Raw genomic sequence first — 23,731 nt, forward strand, 5'->3', positions numbered from 1 at the left:
GTAAACCTGAGGTAAAGCATCGGAATCTAATACTCTACTCACGGGACAGGTTTAAATCATAGAAAGTTAGAGTGTCAGTTCTCTTGTACTTAAGTCGCATGGTGCCTTTTGTATTAAATTCGGATGCAATTACTGTGTTTCATCGTCAATAAGAAGGTCCAAGGTATACAGTAAACCTGAAGTCAAGCATCGGAATCTAACACTGAACTCACACGAGAGGTTTCAATCATAGAATGTTAGAGTGTCAGTCCTCTTGTACTTAAGTCTGCATTGTGCCTTTTGTATTAAATTCGGATGCAATTTCTGTGTTTCATCGTCAATAAGACGGTCCAAGGTATACATTAAACCTGAAGTTAAGCATCGGAATCTAAAACTGAACTCACACGAGAGGTTTAAATCATAGAAAGTTAGAGTGTATGTCCCCTTGTTCTTAAGTCAGCATTGTTCCTTTTGCATTAAATTCAGATCCAATTTCTGTGTTTCATCGTCAATACGAAGGTCCAAGGTATACAGTAAACCTGAAGTGAAGCATCGGAATATAACACTCAACACACAGGATTGGTTCAAATCATACAAAGATAGAGTGTCAGTCCCCTTGTACTTAAGTCGGCATGGTGCCTTTTGTATTAAATTCGGATGCAATTTCTGTGTTTCATCGTCAATAAGAAGGTCCAAGGTATACAGTAAACCTGAAGTGAAGCATCGGAATCTAAAACTCAACTCACAGGACAGGTTTAAATCATAGAAAGTTAGAGTGTCAGTCCTCTTGTACTTAAGACGACATTGTGCCTTTTGTATTATTTTCGGATGCAATTTCTGTGCTTCATCGTCAATAAGAAGTTCCAAGGTATACAGTAAACCTGAAGTGGAGCATCGGAATCTGAAACTGCACTCTCACGAGAGGTTTAAATCATAGAAAGTTAGAGTGTCAGTCCCCTTGCACTTAAGTCATCATTGTGCCTTTTGTATTAAATTCGGATGCGATTTCTGTGTTTCATCGTCAATACGAAGGTCTAAGGTATACAGTAAACCTGAAGTGAAGCATCGGAATCTAACACTCAACTTACAGGATTGGTTCAAATCATACAAAGTTAGAGTGTCAGTCCCCTTGTACTCATGTCGGCAATGTGCCTTTTGTATTAAATTCGAATGCAATTTCTGTGTTTCATCGTCAATACGAAGGTCCAAGGTATACAGTAAACCTGGGGTAAACCATCGGAAACTAAAACTCTACTCACGGGAGAGGTTTAAATCATAGAAAGTTAGAGTGTCAATCCTCTTGTACTTAAGTCGGCATTGTGCCTTTTGTATTAAATTCGGATGCAATTTCTGTCATTCATCGTCAATAAGAAGGTCCAAGAAATACAGTTAACCTGAAGTGAAGCATCGGAACCTAAAACTGGCCTCACAGCAGATGTATAAATCATAGAAAGTTAGAGTGTCAGTCCTCTTGTACTTAAGTCGGCATTATGCCTTTTGAATTAAATTCGGATGCAATATCTGTGTTTCATCGTCAATAAGAAGGTCCAAGGTATACAGTAAACCTGAAGTGAAGCATCGGAATCTAAAACTGAACTCACACGAGAGGTTTAAATCATAGAAGGTTAGAGTGTCAGTCCTCGTGTACTTAAGTCAGCATTGTGCCTATTGTATTAAATTCGGATGCAATTTCTGTGTTTCATCGTCAATAAGAAGGTCCAAGGTATACAGTAAACCTGAAGTAAAGCGTCGGAATCTAAAACTGAACTCACACGAGAGGTTTAAATCACAGAAAGTTAGAGTGTCAGTCCTCTTGTACTTAAGTCAGCATTGTGCCTTTTGTATTAAATTCGGATGCAATTTCTGTGTTTCATCGTCAATACGAAGGTCCAAGGTATACAGTAAACCTGAAGTGAAGCATCGGAATCTAACACTCAACTCACAGGAATCGTTCAAATCATACATAATTAGAGTGTCAGTCCCCTTGTACTTAAGTCGGCATTGTGCCTTTTGTAGTAAATTCAAATGCAATTTCTGTGTTTCATCGTCAATATGAAGGTCCAAGGTATACAGTAAATCTGAAGTGAAGCATCGGTATCTAAGACTGGACACACAGGAAAGGTTTAAATCATAGAATGTTAGAGTGTCAGTCCTCTTGTACTTAAGTCGGCATTGTGCCTTTTGAATTGAATTCGGATGCAATGTCTGTGTTTCATCGTCAGTGAGAGGGTCCAAGGTATACAGTAAACATGAAGTAAAGCATCGGAATTTAAAACTGAACCCACAAGGGATGTTTAAATCATAGAAAGTTAGAATGTCAGTCCTCTTGTACTTTAGTCGGCATTGTGCCTTTTGTATTAAATTCGGATGCAATTTCTGTGATCATCGTCAATACGAAGGTCCAAGGTATACAGAAAACCTGAAATGAAGGAACGGAATCTAAAACTGGACTCACAGGATAGGTTTACATCATAGAAAATTAGGGTGCCAGTCCTCTTGTACTTAAGTCGGCGTTGTGCCTTTTGCATTAAATCCCGATGCAATTTCTGTGTTTCATCGTCAATAAGAAGGTCCAAGGTATACAGTAAACCTGAAGTGAAGCATCGGAATCTAAAACCGGACACACAGGAGAGGTTTAAATCGTAGAAAGAGTGTCAGTCCTCTTGTTCTGAAGACGACATTGTGCCTTTTGTATTAAATTCGGATGCAATTTCTGTGTTTCATCGTCAATAAGCAGGTCCAAGGTATACAGTAAACCTGAAGTGAAGCATCGGAATCTAAAACTGAACGCACACGAGAGGTTTAAATCACAGAAAGTTTGAATGTCAGTCCTCTTGCACTTAAGTCGGCATTGTGCCTTTTGTATTACATTCGGAAACAATATCTGTGTTTCATCGTCAATAAGAACGTCCAAGGATTACAGTAAACCTGAAGTGAAGCATCGGAATCTAAAACTGGACTCACAGGAGAGGTTTAAATCATAGAAAGTTAGAGTGTCAGTCCTCGTGTACTTAAGTCAGCATTGTGCCTATTGTATTAAATTCGGATGCAATTTCTGTGTTTCATCGTCAATAAGAAGGTCCAAGGTATACAGTAAACCTGAAGTAAAGCATCGGAATCTAAAACTGAACTCACACGAGAGGTTTAAATCATAGACAGTTAGAGTGTCAGTCCTCTTGTACTTAAGTCAGCATTGTGCCATTTGTATTAAATTCGGATGCAATTTCTGTGTTTCATCGTCAATAAGAAGGTCCAAGGTATACAGTAAACGTGAAGTGAAGAATCGGAATCTAAAACTGAACTCACACGAGAGGTTTAAATCATAGAAAGTTAGAGTGTAAGTCCTCTTGGAATTAAGTCAGAATTGTTCCTTTTGTATTAAATAAGGATGCATTTTCTGTGTTTCATCGTCAATACGAAGGTCCAAAGTATACAGTAAACCTGAAGTGAAGCATCGGAATCTAACACTCAACTCACAGGATTGGTTCAAATCATACAAAGATAGAGTGTCAGTCCCCTTGTACTTAAGTCGGCATGGTGCCTTTTGTATTAAATTCGGATGCAATTTCTATGTTTCATCGTCAATAAGAAGGTCCAAGGTATACAGTAAACCTGAAGTGAAGCATCGGAATCTAAAACTGGACTCACAGGAGAGGTTTAAATCAGAAAGTTAGAGTGACAGTCCTCTTGTACTTAAGTCGGCATTGTGCCTTTTGTATTAAATGCTGATGCAATATCTGTGTTTCATCGTCAATAAGAAGGTCCAAGGTATACAGTAAACCTGAAGTGAAGCGTCGGAATCTAACACTCAACTAACAGGATTGGTTCAAATCATAGAAAGTTAGAAAGTCAGTCCTCTTGTACTTAAGTCGGCATTGTGCCTTTAGTAGTAAATTCGAATGCAATTTCTGTGTTTCATCGTCAATACGAAGGTCCAACGTATACAGTAAATCTGAAGTGATGCGTCGGAATCTAAAACTGGACGCACAGGAGAGGTTTAAATCATGGTAAGCAAGAGTGTCAGTCCTCTTGTACTTCAGTCGGCATTGTGCCTTTTGTATTAAATCCCGATGCAATTTCTGTGTTTCATCGTCAGTAAGAAGGTCCAAGGTATACAGTTAACCTGAAGTGACGCATCGGAATCTAAAACTGAACTCACACGACAGGTTTAAATCATAGAAAGTTAGAGTGTCAGTCCTATTGTACTTAAGTCAGCATTGTGCCTTTTGTATTAAATTCGGATGCGATTTCTGTGTTTCATCGTCAATATGAAGGTCCAAGGTATACAGTAAATCTGAAGTGAAGCATCGGAATCTAAAACTGGACTCACAGGAAAGGTTTAAATCATAGAAAGTTAGAGTGTCAGTCCTCTTGTACTTAAGTCGGCATTGTGCATTTTGTATTAAATCCCGATGCAATTTCTGTGTTTCATCGACAATAAAAAGGTCCAAGGTATACAATTAACCTGAAGTGAAGCATCGGAATCTAAAACAAGACTCACAGGAGAGGTTTAACTCATAGAAAGTTAGAGTGTCAGTCCACTTGTACTTAAGTCGGCATTGTACCTTTTGAATTGAAATCGGATGCAATGTCTGTGTTTCATCGTCAATGAGAAGGTCCAAGATATACAGTAAACATGAAGTAAAGCATCGGAATTTAAAACTGAACCCACACGAAATGTTTAAATCATAGAAAGTTAGAATGTCTGTCCTCTTGTACTTAAGACGGCATTGTGCCTTTTGTATTAAATTCGGATGAAATTTCTGAGTTTCATCGTCAATAAGAAGGTCCAAGGATTACAGTAAACCTGAAGTGAAGTATCGGAATCTAAAACTGAACTCACACGAGATGTTTAAATCATAGAAAGTTAGAGTGTAAGTCCTCTTGTACTGAAGTCAGCATTGTTCCTTTTGTATTAAATTCGGATGCAATTTCTGTGTGTCATCGTCAATACGAAGGTCCAAGGTATACAGTAAACCTGAAGAGAAGCATCGGAAACTGAAACTCAACTCACAGGAGAGGTTTAAATCATAGAAAGTTAGGGTGTCAGTCCTCTTGTACTTAAGTCGGCATTGTGCCTTTTGTATTACATTCGGATGCAATTTCTGTGTTTCATCGTCAATACGAAGGTCCAAGGTATACAGAAAACCTGAAGTGAAGGATCGGAATCTAAAACTGGACTCACAGGCTAGGTTTACATTATAGAAAGTTAGGGTGCCAGTCCTCTTGTACTTAAGTCGGCGTTGTGCATTTTGTATTAAATCCCGATGCAATTTCTGTGTTTCATCGTCAATAAGAAGGTCCAAGGTATACAGTAAACCTGAAGTGAAGCATCGGAATCTAAAACCGGACACATAGCAGAGGTTTAAATCGTAGAAAGTTAGAGTGTCAGTCCTCTTGATCTGAAGACGACATTGTGCCTTTTGTATTAAATTCGGATGCAATTTCTGTGTTTCATCGTCAATAAGAAGGTCCAAGCTATACAGAAAACCAGAAGTGAAGCAACGGAATCTAAAACTAAAGTAACACGAGAGGTTTAAATCATAGTAAGTTAGAGTGTCCGTCCTCTTGTACTTAAGTCGGCATTGCGCCTTTTGTATAAAATTCGGATGCAATTTCTGTATATCATCGTCAATAAGAAGGTCCAAGGAATACAGTAAACCTGAAGTGAAGCATCGGAATCTAAAACTCAGCTCACTGGATTGGTTCAAATCATAGAAAGTTAGAGGGTCAGTCCTCTTGTACTTAAGTCGGCATTGTGCCTTTAGTAGTAAATTCGGCTGCAATTTCTGTGTTTCATCGTCAATACGAAGGTCCAAGGTATACAGTAAACCTGAGGTAAAGCATCGGAATCTAAAACTCTACTCACGGGAGAGGTTTAAATCATAGAAAGTTAGAGTGTCAGTTCTCTTGTACTTAAGTCGCATGGTGCCTTTTGTATTAAATTCGGACGCAATTTCTGTGTTTCATCGTCAATAAGAAGGTCCAAGGTATACAGTAAACCTGAAGTCAAGCATCGGAATCTAACACTGAACTCACACGAGAGGTTTAAATCATAGAATGTTAGAGTGTCAGTCCTCTTGTACTTAAGTCGGCATTGTGCCTTTTGTATTAAATTCGGATGCAATTTCTGTGTTTCATCATCAATAAGAAGGTCCAAGGTATACATTAAACATGAAGTTAAGCATCGGAATCTAAAACTGAACTCACACGAGAGGTTTAAATCATAGAAAGTTAGAGTGTATGTCCCCTTGTACTTAAGTCAGCATTGTTCCTTTTGCATTAAATTCAGATGCAATTTCTGTGTTTCATCGTCAATACGATGGTCCAAGGTATACAGTAAACCTGAAGTGAAGCATCGGAATATAACACTCAACACACAGGATTGATTCAAATCATACAAAGTTAGAGTGTCAGTCCCCTTGTACTTAAGTCGGCATGGTGCCTTTTGTATTAAATTCGGCTGCAATTTCTGTGTTTCATCGTCAATACGAAGGTCCAAGGTATACAGTAAACCTGAGGTAAAGCATCGGAATCTAAAACTCTACTCACGGAGGAGGTTTAAATCATAGAAAGTTAGAGTGTCAGTTCTCTTGTACTTAAGTCGCATGGTGCCTTTTGTATTAAATTCGGATGCAATTTCTGTGTTTCATCGTCAATAAGAAGGTCCAAGGTATACAGTAAACCTGAAGTCAAGCATCGGAATCTAACACTGAACTCACACGAGAGGTTTAAATCATAGAATGTTAGAGTGTCAGTCCTCTTGTACTTAAGTCGGCATTGTGCCTTTTGTATTAAATTCGGATGTAATTTCTGTGTTTCATCGTCAATAAGAAGGTCCAAGGTATACATTAAACCTGAAGTTAAGCATCGGAATCTAAAACTGAACTCACACGAGAGGTTTAAATCATAGAAAGTTAGAGTGTATGTCCCCTTGTACTTAAGTCAGCATTGTTCCTTTTGCATTAAATTCAGATGCAATTTCTGTGTTTCATCGTCAATACGAAGGTCCAAGGTATACAGTAAACCTGAAGTGAAGCATCGGAATATAACACTCAACACACAGGATTAGTTCAAATCATACAAAGTTAGAGTGTCAGTCCCCTTGTACTTAAGTCGGCATGGTGCCTTTTGTATTAAATTCGGATGCAATTTCTGTGTTTCATCGTCAATAAGAAGGTCCAAGGTATACAGTAAACCTGAAGTGAAGCATCGGAATCTAAAACTCAACTCACAGGACAGGTTTAAATCATAGAAAGTTAGAGTGTCAGTCCTCTTGTACTTAAGACGACATTGTGCCTTTTGTATTATTTTCGGATGCAATTTCTGTGCTTCATCGTCAATAAGAAGTTCCAAGGTATACAGTAAACCTAAAGTGGAGCATCGGAATCTGAAACTGCACTCTCAGGAGAGGTTTAAATCATAGAAAGTTAGAGTGTCAGTCCCTTTGCACTTAAGTCATCATTGTGCCTTTTGTATTAAATTCGGATGCGATTTCTGTGTTTCATCGTCAATACGAAGGTCTAAGGTATACAGTAAACCTGAAGTGAAGCATCGGAATCTAACACTCAACTTACAGGATTGGTTCAAATCATACAAAGTTAGAGTGTCAGTCCCCTTGTACTCATGTCGGCAATGTGCCTTTTGTATTAAATTCGAATGCAATTTCTGTGTTTCATCGTCAATACGAAGGTCCAAGGTATACAGTAAACCTGGGGTAAACCATCGGAAACTAAAACTCTACTCACGGGAGAGGTTTAAATCATAGAAAGTTAGAGTGTCAATCCTCTTGTACTTAAGTCGGCATTGTGCCTTTTGTATTAAATTCGGATGCAATTTCTGTCTTTCATCGTCAATAAGAAGGTCTAAGAAATACAGTTAACCTGAAGTGAAGCATCGGAACCTAAAACTGGCCTCACAGCAGATGTATAAATCATAGAAAGTTAGAGTGTCAGTCCTCTTGTACTTAAGTCGGCATTATGCCTTTTGAATTAAATTCGGATGCAATTTCTGTGTTTCATCGTCAATAAGAAGGTCCAAGGTATACAGTAAACCTGAAGTGAAGCATCGGAATCTAAAACTGAACTCACACGAGAGGTTTAAATCATAGAAGGTTAGAGTGTCAGTCCTCGTGTACTTAAGTCAGCATTGTGCCTATTGTATTAAATTCGGATGCAATTTCTGTGTTTCATCGTCAATAAGAAGGTCCAAGGTATACAGTAAACCTGAAGTAAAGCATCGGAATCTAAAACTGAACTCACACAAGAGGTTTAAATCATAGAAAGTTAGAGTGTAAGTCCTCTTGTACTTAAGTCAGCATTGTGCCTTTTGTATTAAATTCGGATGCAATTTCTGTGTTTCATCGTCAATACGAAGGTCCAAGGTATACAGTAAACCTGAAGTGAAGCATCGGAATCTAACACTCAACTCACAGAAATCGTTCAAATCATACATAGTTAGAGTGTCAGTCCCCTTGTACCTAAGTCGGCATTGTGCCTTTTGTAGTAAATTCAAATGCAATTTCTGTGTTTCAACGTCAATATGAAGGTCCAAGGTATACAGTAAATCTGAAGTGAAGCATCGGAATCTAAGACTGGACACACAGGAAAGGTTTAAATCATAGAATGTTAGAGTGTCAGTCCTCTTGTACTTAAGTCGGCATTGTGCATTTTGTATTAAATCCCGATGCAATTTCTGTGTTTCATCGTCAATAAAAAGGTCCAAGGTATACAGTTAACCTGAAGTGAAGCATCGGAATCTAAAACTAGACTCACAGGAGAGGTTTAACTCATAGAAAGTTAGAGTGTCAGTCCACTTGTACTGAAGTCGGCATTGTGCCTTTTGAATTGAATTCGGATGCAATGTCTGTGTTTCATCGTCAGTGAGAGGGTCCAAGGTATACAGTAAACATGAAGTAAAGCATCGGAATTTAAAACTGAACCTACACGGGATGTTTAAATCATAGAAAATTAGAATGTCAGTCCTCTTGTACTTAAGACTGCTTTGTGCCTTTTGTATTAAATTCGGATGAAATTTCTGAGTTTCATCGTCAATAAGAAGGTCCAAGGATTACAGTAAACCTGAAGTGAAGTATCGGAATCTAAAACTGACTCACACGAGAGGTTTAAATCATAGAAAGTTAGAGTGTAAGTCCTCTTGTACTGAAGTCAGCATTGTTCCTTTTGTATTAAATTCGGATGCAATTTCTGTGTGTCATCGTCAATACGAAGGTACAAGGTATACAGTTAACCTGAAGTGAAGCTTCGGAATCTAACACTCAACTCACAGTATTGTTCAAATCATACAAAGTTAAAGTGTCAGTCCCCTTGTACTTAAGTCGGCATGGTGCCTTTTGTATTAAATTCGGATGCAATTTCTGTGTTTCATCGTCAATAAGATGGTCCAAGGTATACAGTAAACCTGAAGTGAAGCATCGGAATCTAAAACTCTACTCACAGGACAGGTTTAAATCATAGAAAGTTAGAGTGTAAGTCCTTATGTACTTAAGACGACATTGTGACATTTGTACTAATTTCGGATGCAATTTCTGTGCTTCATCGTCAAGAAGAAGTTCCAAGGAAAACAGTAAACATGAAGTGGGGCATCGGAGTCTGAAACTGGTCTCTCAGGAGAGGTTTAAATCATAGAAAGTTAGAGTGTCAGTCCGCTTGGACTTAAGTCATCATTGTGCCTTTTGTATTAAACTCGGATGCGATTTCTGTGTTTCCTCGTCAATCCGAATGTCCAAGGTATACAGTAAACCTGAAGTGAAGCATCGGAATCTTAAACTCAACTCACAGGAGTGTTTCAAATCATAGAAAGTTAGAAAGTCATTCCTCTTGTACTTAAGTCGGCATTGTGCCTGTTGGATCAAAATCGGATGCAATTTCTGTGTTTCATCGTCAATAAGAAGGTCCAAGGTATACAGTAAACCTGAAGAGAAGCATCGGAAACTGAAACTCAACTCACAGGAGTGGTTTAAATCATAGAAAGTTAGAGTGTCCGTCCTATTGTACTTAAGTCAGCATTGTGCCTTTTGTATTAAATGCGGATGCAATATCTGTGTTTCATCGTCAAAAAGAAGGTCCACGGTGTACAGTAAATCTGAAGTGAAGCGTCGGAATCTGACACTCAGCTCACTGGATTGGTTCAAATCATAGAAAGTTAGAGGGTCAGTCCTCTTGTACTTAAGTCGGCATTATGCCTTTTGAATTAAATTCGGATGCAATTTCTGTGTTTCATCGTCAATAAGATGGTCCAAGGTATACAGTAAACCTGAAGTGAAGCATCGGAATCTAAAACTGAACTCACACGAGAGGTTTAAATCATAGAAGGTTAGAGTGTCAGTCCTCGTGTACTTAAGTCAGCATTGTGACTATTGTAATAAATTCGGATGCAATTTCTGTGTTTCATCGTCAATAAGAAGGTCCAAGGTATACAGTAAACCTGAAGTAAAGCATCGGAATCTAAAACTGAACTCACACGAGAGGTTTAAATCATAGAAAGTTAGAGTGTAAGTCCTCTTGTACTTAAGTCAGCATTGTGCCTTTTGTATTAAATTCGGATGCAATTTCTGTGTTTCATCGTCAATACGAAGGTCCAAGGTATACAGTAAACCTGAAGTGAAGCATCGGAATCTAACACTCAACTCACAGAAATCGTTCAAATCATACATAGTTAGAGTGTCAGTCCCCTTGTACTTAAGTCGGCATTGTGCCTTTTGTAGTAAATTCAAATGCAATTTCTGTGTTTCAACGTCAATATGAAGGTCCAAGGTATACAGTAAATCTGAAGTGAAGCATCGGAATCTAAGACTGGACACACAGGAAAGGTTTAAATCATAGAATGTTAGAGTGTCAGTCCTCTTGTACTTAAGTCGGCATTGTGCATTTTGTATTAAATCCCGATGCAATTTCTGTGTTTCATCGTCAATAAAAAGGTCCAAGGTATACAGTTAACCTGAAGTGAAGCATCGGAATCTAAAACTAGACTCACAGGAGAGGTTTAACTCATAGAAAGTTAGAGTGTCAGTCCACTTGTACTGAAGTCGGCATTGTGCCTTTTGAATTGAATTCGGATGCAATGTCTGTGTTTCATCGTCAGTGAGAGGGTCCAAGGTATACAGTAAACATGAAGTAAAGCATCGGAATTTAAAACTGAAGATACACGGGATGTTTAAATCATAGAAAGTTAGAATGTCAGTCCTCTTGTACTTAAGACTGCATTGTGCCTTTTGTATTAAATTCGGATGAAATTTCTGAGTTTCATCGTCAATGACAAGGTCCAAGGATTACAGTAAACCTGAAGTGAAGTATCGGAATCTAAAACTGACTCACACGAGAGGTTTAAATCATAGAAAGTTAGAGTGTAAGTCCTCTTGTACTGAAGTCAGCATTGTTCCTTTTGTATTAAATTCGGATGCAATTTCTGTGTGTCATCGTCAATACGAAGGTCCAAGGTATACAGTTAACCTGAAGTGAAGCATCGGAATCTAACACTCAACTCACAGGATTGTTCAAATCATACAAAGTTAAAGTGTCAGTCCCCTTGTACTTAAGTCGGCATGGTGCCTTTTGTATTAAATTCGGATGCAATTTCTGTGTTTCATCGTCAATAAGATGGTCCAAGGTATACAGTAAACCTGAAGTGAAGCATCGGAATCTAAAACTCTACTCACAGGACAGGTTTAAATCATAGAAAGTTAGAGTGTCAGTCCTCATGTACTTAAGACGACATTGTGACATTTGTACTAATTTCGGATGCAATTTCTGTGCTTCATCGTCAATAAGAAGTTCCAAGGAAAACAGTAAACATGAAGTGGGGCATCGGAATCTGAAACTGGTCTCTCAGGAGAGGTTTAAATCATAGAAAGTTAAAGTGTTAGTCCGCTTGGACTTAAGTCATCATTGTGCCTTTTGTATTAAACTCGGATGCGATTTCTGTGTTTCCTCGTCAATACGAATGTCCAAGGTATACAGTAAACCTGAAGTGAAGCATCGGAATCTTAAACTCAACTCACAGGAGTGGTTCAAATCATAGAAAGTTAGAAAGTCATTCCTCTTGTACTTAAGTCGGCATTGTGCCTGTTGGATCAAATTCGGATGCAATTTCTGTGTTTCATCGTCAATAAGAAAGTCCAAGGTATACAGTAAACCTGAAGAGAAGCATCGGAAACTGAAACTCAACTCACAGGAGTGGTTTAAATCATAGAAAGTTAGAGTGTCCGTCCTATTGTACTTAAGTCAGCATTGTGCCTTTTGTATTAAATGCGGATGCACTATCTGTGTTTCATCGTCAAAAAGAAGGTCCACGGTGTACAGTAAACCTGAAGTGAAGCGTCGGAATCTGACACTCAGCTCACTGGATTGGTTCAAATCATAGAAAGTTAGAGGGTCAGTCCTCTTGTACTTAAGTCGGCATTGTGCCTTTAGTAGTAAATTCGGCTGCAATTTCTGTGTTTCATCGTCAATACGAAGGTCCAAGGTATACAGTAAACCTGAGGTAAAGCATCGGAATCTAAAACTCTACTCACGGGAGAGGTTTAAATCATAGAAAGTTAGAGTGTCACTTCTCTTGTACTTAAGTCGAATGGTGCCTTTTGTATTAAATTCGGATGCAATTTCTGTGTTTCATCGTCAATAAGAAGGTCCAAGGTATACAGAAAACCTGAAGTCAAGCATCGGAATCTAACACTGAACTCACACGAGAGGTTTAAATCATAGAAAGTTAGAGTGTCAGTCCTCTTGCACTTAAGTCGGCATTGTGCCTTTTGTATTAAATTCGGATGCAATTTCTGTGTTTCATCGTCAATAAGAAGGTCCAAGGTATACAGTAAACCTGAAGTGAAGCATCGCAATCTAAAACTCAACTCACAGGACAGGTTTAAATCATAGAAAGTTAGAGTGTCAGTCCTCTTGTACTTAAGACGACATTGTGAGTTTTGTATTATTTTCGGATGCAATTTCTGTGCTTCATCGCCAATAAGAAGTTCCAAGGTATACAGTAAACCTGAAGTGGAGCATCGGAATCTGAAACTGCACTCTCAGGAAAGGTTTAAATCATAGAAAGTTAGAGTGTCAGTCCCCTTGCACTTAAGTCATCATTGTGCCTTTTGTATTAAATTCGGATGCGAGTTCTGTGTTTCATCGTCAATACGAAGTTCTAGGGTATACAGTAAACCTGAAGTGAAGCATCGGAATCTAACACTCAACTTACAGGATTGGTTCAAATCATACAAATTTAGAGTGTCAGTCCCCTTGTACTCATGTCGGCAGTGTGCCTTTTGTATTAAATTCGAATGCAATTTCTGTGTTTCATCGTCAATACGAAGGTCCAAGGTATACAGTAAACCTGGGGTAAAGCATCGGAAACTAAAACTCTACTCACGGGAGAGGTTTAAATCATAGAAAGTTAGAGTGTCAATCCTCTTGTACTTAAGTCGGCATTGTGCCTTTTGTATTAAATTCGGATGCAATTTCTGTCTTTCATCGTCAATAAGAAGGACCAAGAAATACAGTTAACCTGAAGTGAAGCATCGGAACCTAAAACTGGCCTCACAGCAGATGTATAAATCATAGAAAGTTAGAGTGTCAGTCCTCTTGTACTTAAGACGGCATTGTGCCTTTTGTAGTAAATTCAAATGCAATTTCTGTGTTTCATCGTCAATATGAAGGTCTAAGGTATACAGTAAATCTGAAGTGAAGCATCGGAATCTAAAACTGGACTCACAGGAAAGGTTTAAATCATAGAAAGTTAGAGTGTCAGTCCTCTTGTACTTAAGTCGGCATTGTGCATTTTCTATTAAATCCCGATGCAATTTCTGTGTTTCATCGTCAATAAAAAGGTCCAAGGTATACAGTTAACCAGAAGTGAACCATCGGAATCTAAAACTAGACCCACAGGAGAGGTTTAACTCATAGAAAGTTAGAGTGTCAGTCAACTTGTACTTAAGTCGGCATTGTGCCATTTGAATTGAATTCGGATGCAATGTCTGTGTTTCATCGTCAATGAGAGGGTCCAAGGTATACAGTAAACATGAAGTAAAGCATCGGAATTTAAAACTGAACCCACACGAGATGTTTAAATCAAAGAAAATTAGAATGTCAGTCCTCCTGTACTTAAGACGGCATTGTGCCTTTTGTACTAAATTCGGATGAAATTTCTGAGTTTCATCGTCAATAAGAAGGTCCAAGGATTACAGTAAACCTGAAGTGAAGTATCGGAATCTAAAACTGAACTCACACGAGAGGTTTAAATCATAGAAAGTTAGAGTGTAAGTCCTCTTGTACTGAAGTCAGCAATGTTCCTTTTGTATTAAATTCGGATGCAATTTCTGTGTGTCATCGTCAATACGAAGGTCCAAGGTATACAGTTAACCTGAAGTGAAGCATCGGAATCTAACACTCAACTCACAGGATTGTTCAAATCATACAAAGTTAAAGTGTCAGTCCCCTTGTACTTAAGTCGGCCTGGTGACTTTAGTATTAAATTCGGATGCAATTTCTGTGATTCATCGTCAATAAGATGTTCCAAGGTATACAGTAAACCTGAAGTGAAGCATCGGAATCTAAAACTCAGCTCACAGGACAGGTTTAAATCATAGAAAGTTAGAGTGTCAGTCCTCATGTACTTAAGACGACATTGTGACATTTGTACTAATTTCGGATGCAATTTCTGTGCTTCATCGTCAATAAGAAGTTCCAAGGAAAACAGTAAACATGAAGTGGGGCATCGGAATCTGAAACTGGTCTCTCAGGAGAGGCTTAAATCATAGAAAGTTAGAGTGTCAGTCCTCTTGCACTTAAGTCATCATTGTGCCTTTTGTATTAAACTCGGATGCGATTTATGTGTTTCCTCGTCAATACGAATGTCCAAGTTATACAGTGAAGCATCGGAATCTAAAACTCAATTCACAGGAGTGGTTCAAATCATAGAAAGTTAGAAAGTCAGTCCTCTTGTACTTAAGTCGGCATTGTGCCTGTTGGATCAAATTCGGATGCAATTTCTGCGTTTCATCGTCAATAAGAAGGTCCAAGGTTTACAGTAAACCTGAAGAGAAGCATCGGAAACTGAAACTCAACTCACAGGAGAGGTTTAAATCATAGAAAGTTAGTGTGTCAGTCCTCTTGTACTTAAGTCGGCATTGTGCCTTTTGTATTACATTCGGATGCAATTTCTGTGTTTCATCGTCAATACGAAGGTCCAAGGTATACAGTAAAACTGAAGTGAAGCATCGGAATCTAAAACTGGTCTCACAGGAGAGGTTTAAATCATAGAAAGTTAGAGTGTCAGTCCCCTTGTACTTAAGTCGGCATTGTGCCTTTTGTTTTAAATTCGGATGCAATTTCTGTGATCATCGTCAATACGAAGGTCCAAGGTATACAGAAAGCCTGAAGTGAAGGATCGGAATCTAAAACTGGACTCACAGTATAGGTTTACATCATAGAATGTTAGGGTGCCAGTCCTCTTGTACTTAAGTCGGCGTTGTGCCTTTTGTATTAAATCCCGATGCAATTTCTGTGTTTCATCGTCAATAAGAAGGTCCAAGGTATACAGTAAACCTGAAGTGAAGCATCGGAATCTAAAACCGGACACACAGGAGAGGTTTAAATCGTAGAAAGTTAGAGTGTCCGTCCTCTTGTACTTAAGTCGGCATTGTGCCTTTTGTATAAAATTCGGATGCAATTTCTGTATTTCCTCGTCAATAAGAAGGTCCAAGGAATACAGTAAACCTGAAGTGAAGCATCGGAATCTAAAACTGGACTCACAGGAGAGGTTTAAATCATAGAAAGTTAGAGTGTCAGTCCTCTTGTACTTAAGTCGGCATGTGCCTTTTGTATTTAATTCGGATGCAATTTCTGTGTTTCATCGTCAATAAGAAGATCCAAGGTATACAGTAAACCTGAAGTAAAGCATTGGAATCTTAAACTCAACTCACAGGAGAGGTTTAAATCATAGGAAGTTAGAGTGTCCGTCCTATTGTACTTAAGTCAGCATTGTGCCTTTTGTATTAAATGCGGATGCAATATCTGTGTTTAATCGTCAAAAAGAAGGTCCACGGTGTACAGTAACCCTGAAGTGAAGCATCGGAATCTAAAACACTACTCACGGGAGAGGTTTAAATCATAGAAACTTAGAGTGTAAGTCCTCTTGTACTGAAGTCAGCATTGTTCCTTTTGTATTAAATTCGGATGCAATTTCTGTGTGTCATCGTCAATACGAAGGTCCAAGGTATACAGTTAACCTGAAGTGAAGCATCGGAATCTAACACTCAACTCACAGGATTGTTCAAATCATACAAAGTTAAAGTGTCAGTCCCCTTGTACTTAAGTCGGCATGGTGCCTTTTGTATTAAATTCGGATGCAATTTCTGTGTTTCATCGTCAATAAGATGGTCCAAGGTATACAGTAAACCTGAAGTGAAGCATCGGAATCTAAAACTCTACTCACAGGACAGGTTTAAATCATAGAAAGTTAGAGTGTCAGTCCTCATGTACTTAAGACGACATTGTGACATTTGTACTAATTTCGGATGCAATTTCTGTGCTTCATCGTCAATAAGAAGTTCCAAGGAAAACAGTAAACATGAAGTGGGGCATCGGAATCTGAAACTGGTCTCTCAGGAGAGGTTTAAATCATAGAAAGTTAAAGTGTTAGTCCGCTTGGACTTAAGTCATCATTGTGCCTTTTGTATTAAACTCGGATGCGATTTCTGTGTTTCCTCGTCAATACGAATGTCCAAGGTATACAGTAAACCTGAAGTGAAGCATCGGAATCTTAAACTCAACTCACAGGAGTGGTTCAAATCATAGAAAGTTAGAAAGTCATTCCTCTTGTACTTAAGTCGGCATTGTGCCTGTTGGATCAAATTCGGATGCAATTTCTGTGTTTCATCGTCAATAAGAAAGTCCAAGGTATACAGTAAACCTGAAGAGAAGCATCGGAAACTGAAACTCAACTCACAGGAGTGGTTTAAATCATAGAAAGTTAGAGTGTCCGTCCTATTGTACTTAAGTCAGCATTGTGCCTTTTGTATTAAATGCGGATGCACTATCTGTGTTTCATCGTCAAAAAGAAGGTCCACGGTGTACAGTAAACCTGAAGTGAAGCGTCGGAATCTGACACTCAGCTCACTGGATTGGTTCAAATCATAGAAAGTTAGAGGGTCAGTCCTCTTGTACTTAAGTCGGCATTGTGCCTTTAGTAGTAAATTCGGCTGCAATTTCTGTGTTTCATCGTCAATACGAAGGTCCAAGGTATACAGTAAACCTGAGGTAAAGCATCGGAATCTAAAACTCTACTCACGGGAGAGGTTTAAATCATAGAAAGTTAGAGTGTCACTTCTCTTGTACTTAAGTCGAATGGTGCCTTTTGTATTAAATTCGGATGCAATTTCTGTGTTTCATCGTCAATAAGAAGGTCCAAGGTATACAGAAAACCTGAAGTCAAGCATCGGAATCTAACACTGAACTCACACGAGAGGTTTAAATCATAGAAAGTTAGAGTGTCAGTCCTCTTGCACTTAAGTCGGCATTGTGCCTTTTGTATTAAATTCGGATGCAATTTCTGTGTTTCATCGTCAATAAGAAGGTCCAAGGTATACAGTAAACCTGAAGTGAAGCATCGGAATCTAAAACTCAACTCACAGGACAGGTTTAAATCATAGAAAGTTAGAGTGTCAGTCCTCTTGTACTTAAGACGACATTGTGCCTTTTGTATTATTTTCGGATGCAATTTCTGTGCTTCATCGTCAATAAGAAGTTCCAAGGTATACAGTAAACCTGAAGTGGAGCATCGGAATCTGAAACTGCACTCTCAGGAAAGGTTTAAATCATAGAAAGTTAGAGTGTCAGTCCCCTTGCACTTAAGTCATCATTGTGCCTTTTGTATTAAATTCGGATGCGAGTTCTGTGTTTCATCGTCAATACGAAGTTCTAAGGTATACAGTAAACCTGAAGTGAAGCATCGGAATCTAACACTCAACTTACAGGATTGGTTCAAATTATACAAATTTAGAGTGTCAGTCCCCTTGTACTCATGTCGGCAATGTGCCTTTTGTATTTAATTCGAATGCAATTTCTGTGTTTCATCGTCAATACGAAGGTCCAAGGTATACAGTAAACCTGGGGTAAAGCATCGGAAACTAAAACTCTACTCACGGGAGAGGTTTAAATCATAGAAAGTTAGAGTGTCAATCCTCTTGTACTTAAGTCGGCATTGTGCCTTTTGTATTAAATTCGGATGCAATTTCTGTCTTTCATCGTCAATAAGAAGGACCAAGAAATACAGTTAACCTGAAGTGAAGCATCGGAACCTAAAACTGGCCTCACAGCAGATGTATAAGTCATAGAAAGTTAGAGTGTCAGTCCTCTTGTACTTAAGACGGCATTGTGCCTTTTGTAGTAAATTCAAATGGAATTTCTGTGTTTCATCGTCAATATGAAGGTCTAAGGTATACAGTAAATCTGAAGTGAAGCATCGGAATCTAAAACTGGACTCACAGGAAAGGTTTAAATCATAGAAAGTTAGAGTGTCAGTCCTCTTGTACTTAAGTCGGCATTGTGCATTTTCTATTAAATCCCGATGCAATTTCTGTGTTTCATCGTCAATAAAAAGGTCCAAGGTATACAGTTAACCTGAAGTGAACCATCGGAATCTAAAACTAGACCCACAGGAGAGGTTTAACTCATAGAAAGTTAGAGTGTCAGTCAACTTGTACTTAAGTCGGCATTGTGCCATTTGAATTGAATTCGGATGCAATGTCTGTGTTTCATCGTCAATGAGAGGGTCCAAGGTATACAGTAAACATGAAGTAAAACATCGGAATTTAAAACTGAACCCACACGAGATGTTTAAATCATAGAAAATTAGAATGTCAGTCCTCCTGTACTTAAGACGGCATTGTGCCTTTTGTACTAAATTCGGATGAAATTTCTGAGTTTCATCGTCAATAAGAAGGTCCAAGGATTACAGTAAACCTGAAGTGAAGTATCGGAATCTAAAACTGAACTCACACGAGAGGTTTAAATCATAGAAAGTTAGAGTGTAAGTCCTCTTGTACTGAAGTCAGCAATGTTCCTTTTGTATTAAATTCGGATGCAATTTCTGTGTGTCATCGTCAATACGAAGGTCCAAGGTATACAGTTAACCTGAAGTGAGGCATCGGAATCTAACACTCAACTCACAGGATTGTTCAAATCATACAAAGTTAAAGTGTCAGTCCCCTTGTACTTAAGTCGGCCTGGTGACTTTAGTATTAAATTCGGATGCAATTTCTGTGATTCATCGTCAATAAGATGTTCCAAGGTATACAGTAGACCTGAAGTGAAGCATCGGAATCTAAAACTCCGCTCACAGGACAGGTTTAAATCATAGAAAGTTAGAGTGTCAGTCCTCATGTACTTAAGACGACATTGTGACATTTGTACTAATTTCGGATGCAATTTCTGTGCTTCATCGTCAATAAGAAGTTCCAAGGAAAACAGTAATCATGAAGTGGGGCATCGGAATCTGAAACTGGTCTCTCAGGAGAGGCTTAAATCATAGAAAGTTAGAGTGTCAGTCCTCTTGCACTTAAGTCATCATTGTGCCTTTTGTATTAAACTCGGATGCGATTTATGTGTTACCTCGTCAATACGAATGTCCAAGTTATACAGTAAACCTGAAGTGAAGCATCGGAATCTAAAACTCAATTCACAGGAGTGGTTCAAATCATAGAAAGTTAGAAAGTCAGTCCTCTTGTACTTAAGTCGGCATTGTGCCTGTTGGATCAAATTCGGATGCAATTTCTGTGTTTCATCGTCAATAAGAAGGTCCAAGGTTTACAGTAAACCTGAAGAGAAGCATCGGAAACTGAAACTCAACTCACAGGAGAGGTTTAAATCATAGAAAGTTAGGGTGTCAGTCCTCTTGTACTTAAGTCGGCATTGTGCCTTTTGTATTACATTCGGATGCAATTTCTGTGTTTCATCGTCAATACGAAGGTCCAAGGTATACAGTAAAACTGAAGTGAAGCATCGGAATCTAAAACTGGTCTCACAGGAGAGGTTTAAATCACAGAAAGTTAGAGTGTCAGTCCCCTTGTACTTAAGTCGGCATTGTGCCTTTTGTTTTAAATTCGGATGCAATTTCTGTGATCATCGTCAATACGAAGGTCCAAGGTATACAGAAAGCCTGAAGTGAAGGATCGGAATCTAAAACTGGACTCACAGTATAGGTTTACATCATAGAATGTTAGGGTGCCAGTCCTCTTGTACTTAAGTCGGCGTTGTGCCTTTTGTATTAAATCCCGATGCAATTTCTGTGTTTCATCGTCAATAAGAAGGTCCAAGGTATACAGTAAACCTGAAGTGAAGCATCGGAATCTAAAACCGGACACACAGGAGAGGTTTAAATCGTAGAAAGTTAGAGTGTCCGTCCTCTTGTACTTAAGTCGGCATTGTGCCTTTTGTATAAAATTCGGATGCAATTTCTGTATTTCATCGTCAATAAGAAGGTCCAAGGAATACAGTAAACCTGAAGTGAAGCATCGGAATCTAAAACTGGACTCACAGGAGGGGTTTAAATCATAGAAAGTTAGAGTGTCAGTCCTCTTGTACTTAAGTCAGCATGTGCCTTTTGTATTTAATTCGGATGCAATTTCTGTGTTTCATCGTCAATAAGAAGATCCAAGGTATACAGTAAACCTGAAGTAAAGCATTGGAATCTTAAACTCAACTCACAGGAGAGGTTTAAATCATAGAAAGTTAGAGTGTCCGTCCTATTGTACTTAAGTCAGCATTGTGCCTTTTGTATTAAATGCGGATGCAATATCTGTGTTTAATCGTCAAAAAGAAGGTCCACGGTGTACAGTAACCCTGAAGTGAAGCGTCGGAATCTAACACTCAGCTCACTCGATTGGTTCAAATCATAGAAAGTTAGAGGGTCAGTCCTCTTGTACTTAAGTCGGCATTGTGCCTTTAGTAGTAAATTCGGCTGCAATTTCTGTGTTTCATCGTCAATACGAAGGTCCAAGGTATACAGTAAACCTGAGGTAAAGCATCGGAATCTAAAACACTACTCACGGGAGAGGTTTAAATCATAGAAAGTTAGAGGGTCAGTTCTCTTGTACTTAAGTCGCATGGTGTCTTTTGTATTAAATTCGGATGCAGTTTCTGTGTTTCATCGTCAATAAGAAGGTCCATGGTATACAGTAAACCTGAAGTCAAGCATCGGAATCTAACACTGAACTCACACGAGAGGTTTAAATCATAGAAAGTTAGAGTGTCGGTCCTCTTGTACTTAAGTCGGCATTGTGCCGTTTGTATTAAATACGGATGCAATTTCTGTGTTTCATCGTCAATTCGAAAGTCCAAGGTATACATTAAACCTGAAGTTAAGCATCGGAATCTAAAACTGAACTCACACGAGAGGTTTAAATCATAGAAAGTTAGAGTGTATGTCCCCTTGTACTTAAGTCAGCATTGTTCCTTTTGAATTAAATTCAGATGCAATTTCTGTGTTTCATCGTCAATACGAAGCTCCAAGATATACAGTAAACCTGAAGTGAAGCATCGGAATATAACACTCAACACACAGGATTGGTTCAAATCATACAAAGTTAGAGTGTCAGTCCCCTTGTACTTAAGTCGGCATGGTGCCTTTTGTATTACATTCGGATGCAATTTCTGTGTTTCATCGTGAATAAGAAGGTCCAAGGTATACAGTAAACGTGAAGTGAAGCATCGGAATCTAAAACTCAACTCACAGGACAGGTTTAAATCATAGAAAGTTAGAGTGTCAGTCCTCTTGTACTTAAGACGACATTGTGCCTTTTGTATTATTTTCGGATGCAATTTCTGTGCTTCATCGTCAATAAGAAGTTCCAAGGTATACAGTAAACCTGAAGTGGAGCATCGGAATCTGAAACTGCACTCTCAGGAGAGGTTTAAATCATAGAAAGTTAGAGTGTCAGTCCCCTTGCACTTAAGTCATCATTGGGCCTTTTGTATTAAATTCGGATGCGATTTCTGTGTATCATCGTCAATACGAAGGTCTAAGGTATACAGTAAACCTGAAGTGAAGCATCGGAATCTAATACTCAACTTACAGGATTGGTTCAAATCATACAAAGTTAGAGTGTCAGTCCCCTTGTACTCATGTCGGCAATGTGCCTTTTGTATTAAATTCGAATGCAATTTCTGTGTTTCATCGTCAATACGAAGGTCCAAGGTATACAGTAAAACTGGGGTAAAGCATCGGAAAGTAAAACTCTACTCACGGGAGAGGTTTAAATCATAGAAAGTTAGAGTGTCAATCATCTTGTACTTAAGTCGGCATTGTGCCTTTTGTATTAAATTCGGATGCAATTTCTGTCTTTCATCGTCAATAAGAAGGTCCAAGAAATACAGTTAACCTGAAGTGAAGCATCAGAACCTAAAACTGGCCTCAAATCAGATGTATAAATCATAGAAAGTTAGAGTGTCAGTCCTCTTGTACTTAAGTCGGCATTGTGCCTCTTGAATTAAATTCGGATGCAATTTCTGTCTTTCATCGTCAATAAGAAGGTCCAAGGTATACAGTAAACATGAAGTGAAGCATCGGAATCTAAAACTGAACTCACACGAGGGGTTTAAATCACACAAAGTTTGAATGCCAGTCCTCTTGCACTTAAGTCGGCATTGTGCCTTTTGTATTACATTCGGAAGCAATATCTGTGTTTCATCGTCAATAAGAACGTCCAAGGATTACAGTAAACCTGAAGTGAAGCATCGGAATCTAAAACTGGACTCACAGGAGTGGTTTAAATCATAGAATATTAGAGTGTCAGTCCTCTTGTACTTAAGTCGGCATTGTGCCTTTAGTATTCCATTCGGATGCAATTTCTGTGTTTCATCGTCAATAAGAAGGTCCAAGGTATACAGTAAACCTGAGGTAAAGCATCGGAATCTAAAACTCAACTCACAGGAGAGGTTTAAATCATAGAAAGTTAGAGTGTCAGCCCTTTTGTACTTAAGTCGGCATGGTGCCTTTTGTATTAAATTCGGATGCAATTTCTGTGTTTCATCGTCAATAAGAAGGTCCAAGGTATACAGTAAACCTGCAGTGAAGCATCGGAATCTAAAACTGGACTCACAGGAGGGGTTTAAATCAGAAAGTTAGAGTGACAGTCCTCTTGTACTTCAGTCGGCATTGTGCCTTTTGTATTAAATTCGGATGCAATTTCTGTGTTTCATCGTCAATAAGAAAGTCCAAGGTGTACAGTAAACCTGAAGTAAAGCATCGTAATCTAAAACTCAACTCACAGGAGAGGTTTAAATCATAGAAAAGTAGAGTGTCAGTCCTATTGTACTTAAGTCAGCATTGTGGCTTTTGTATTAGATGCGGATGCAATATCTGTGTTTCATCGTCAATAAGAAGGTCCAAGGTATACAGTAAACCTGAAGTGAAGCGTCGGAATCTAACACTCAACTAACAGGATTGGTTCAAATCATAGAAAGTTAGAAAGTCAGTCCTCTTGTACTTAAGTCGGCATTGTGCCTTTAGTAGTTAATTCGGATGCAATTTCTGTGTTTCATCGTCAATACGAAGGTCCAACGTATACAGTAAATCTGAAGTGATGCGTCGGAATCTAAAACTGGACTCACAGGAGAGGTTTAAATCATGGAAAGCTAGGGTGTCAGTCCCCTTGTACTTCAGTCGGCATTGTGCCTTTTGTATTAAATCCCGATGCAATTTCTGTGTTTCATCGTCAATAGGAAGGTCCAAGGTATAC

Source organism: Schistocerca americana, chromosome 4, assembly GCF_021461395.2.
Source record: "Schistocerca americana isolate TAMUIC-IGC-003095 chromosome 4, iqSchAmer2.1, whole genome shotgun sequence".
NCBI lineage: Eukaryota > Metazoa > Arthropoda > Insecta > Orthoptera > Acrididae > Schistocerca > Schistocerca americana.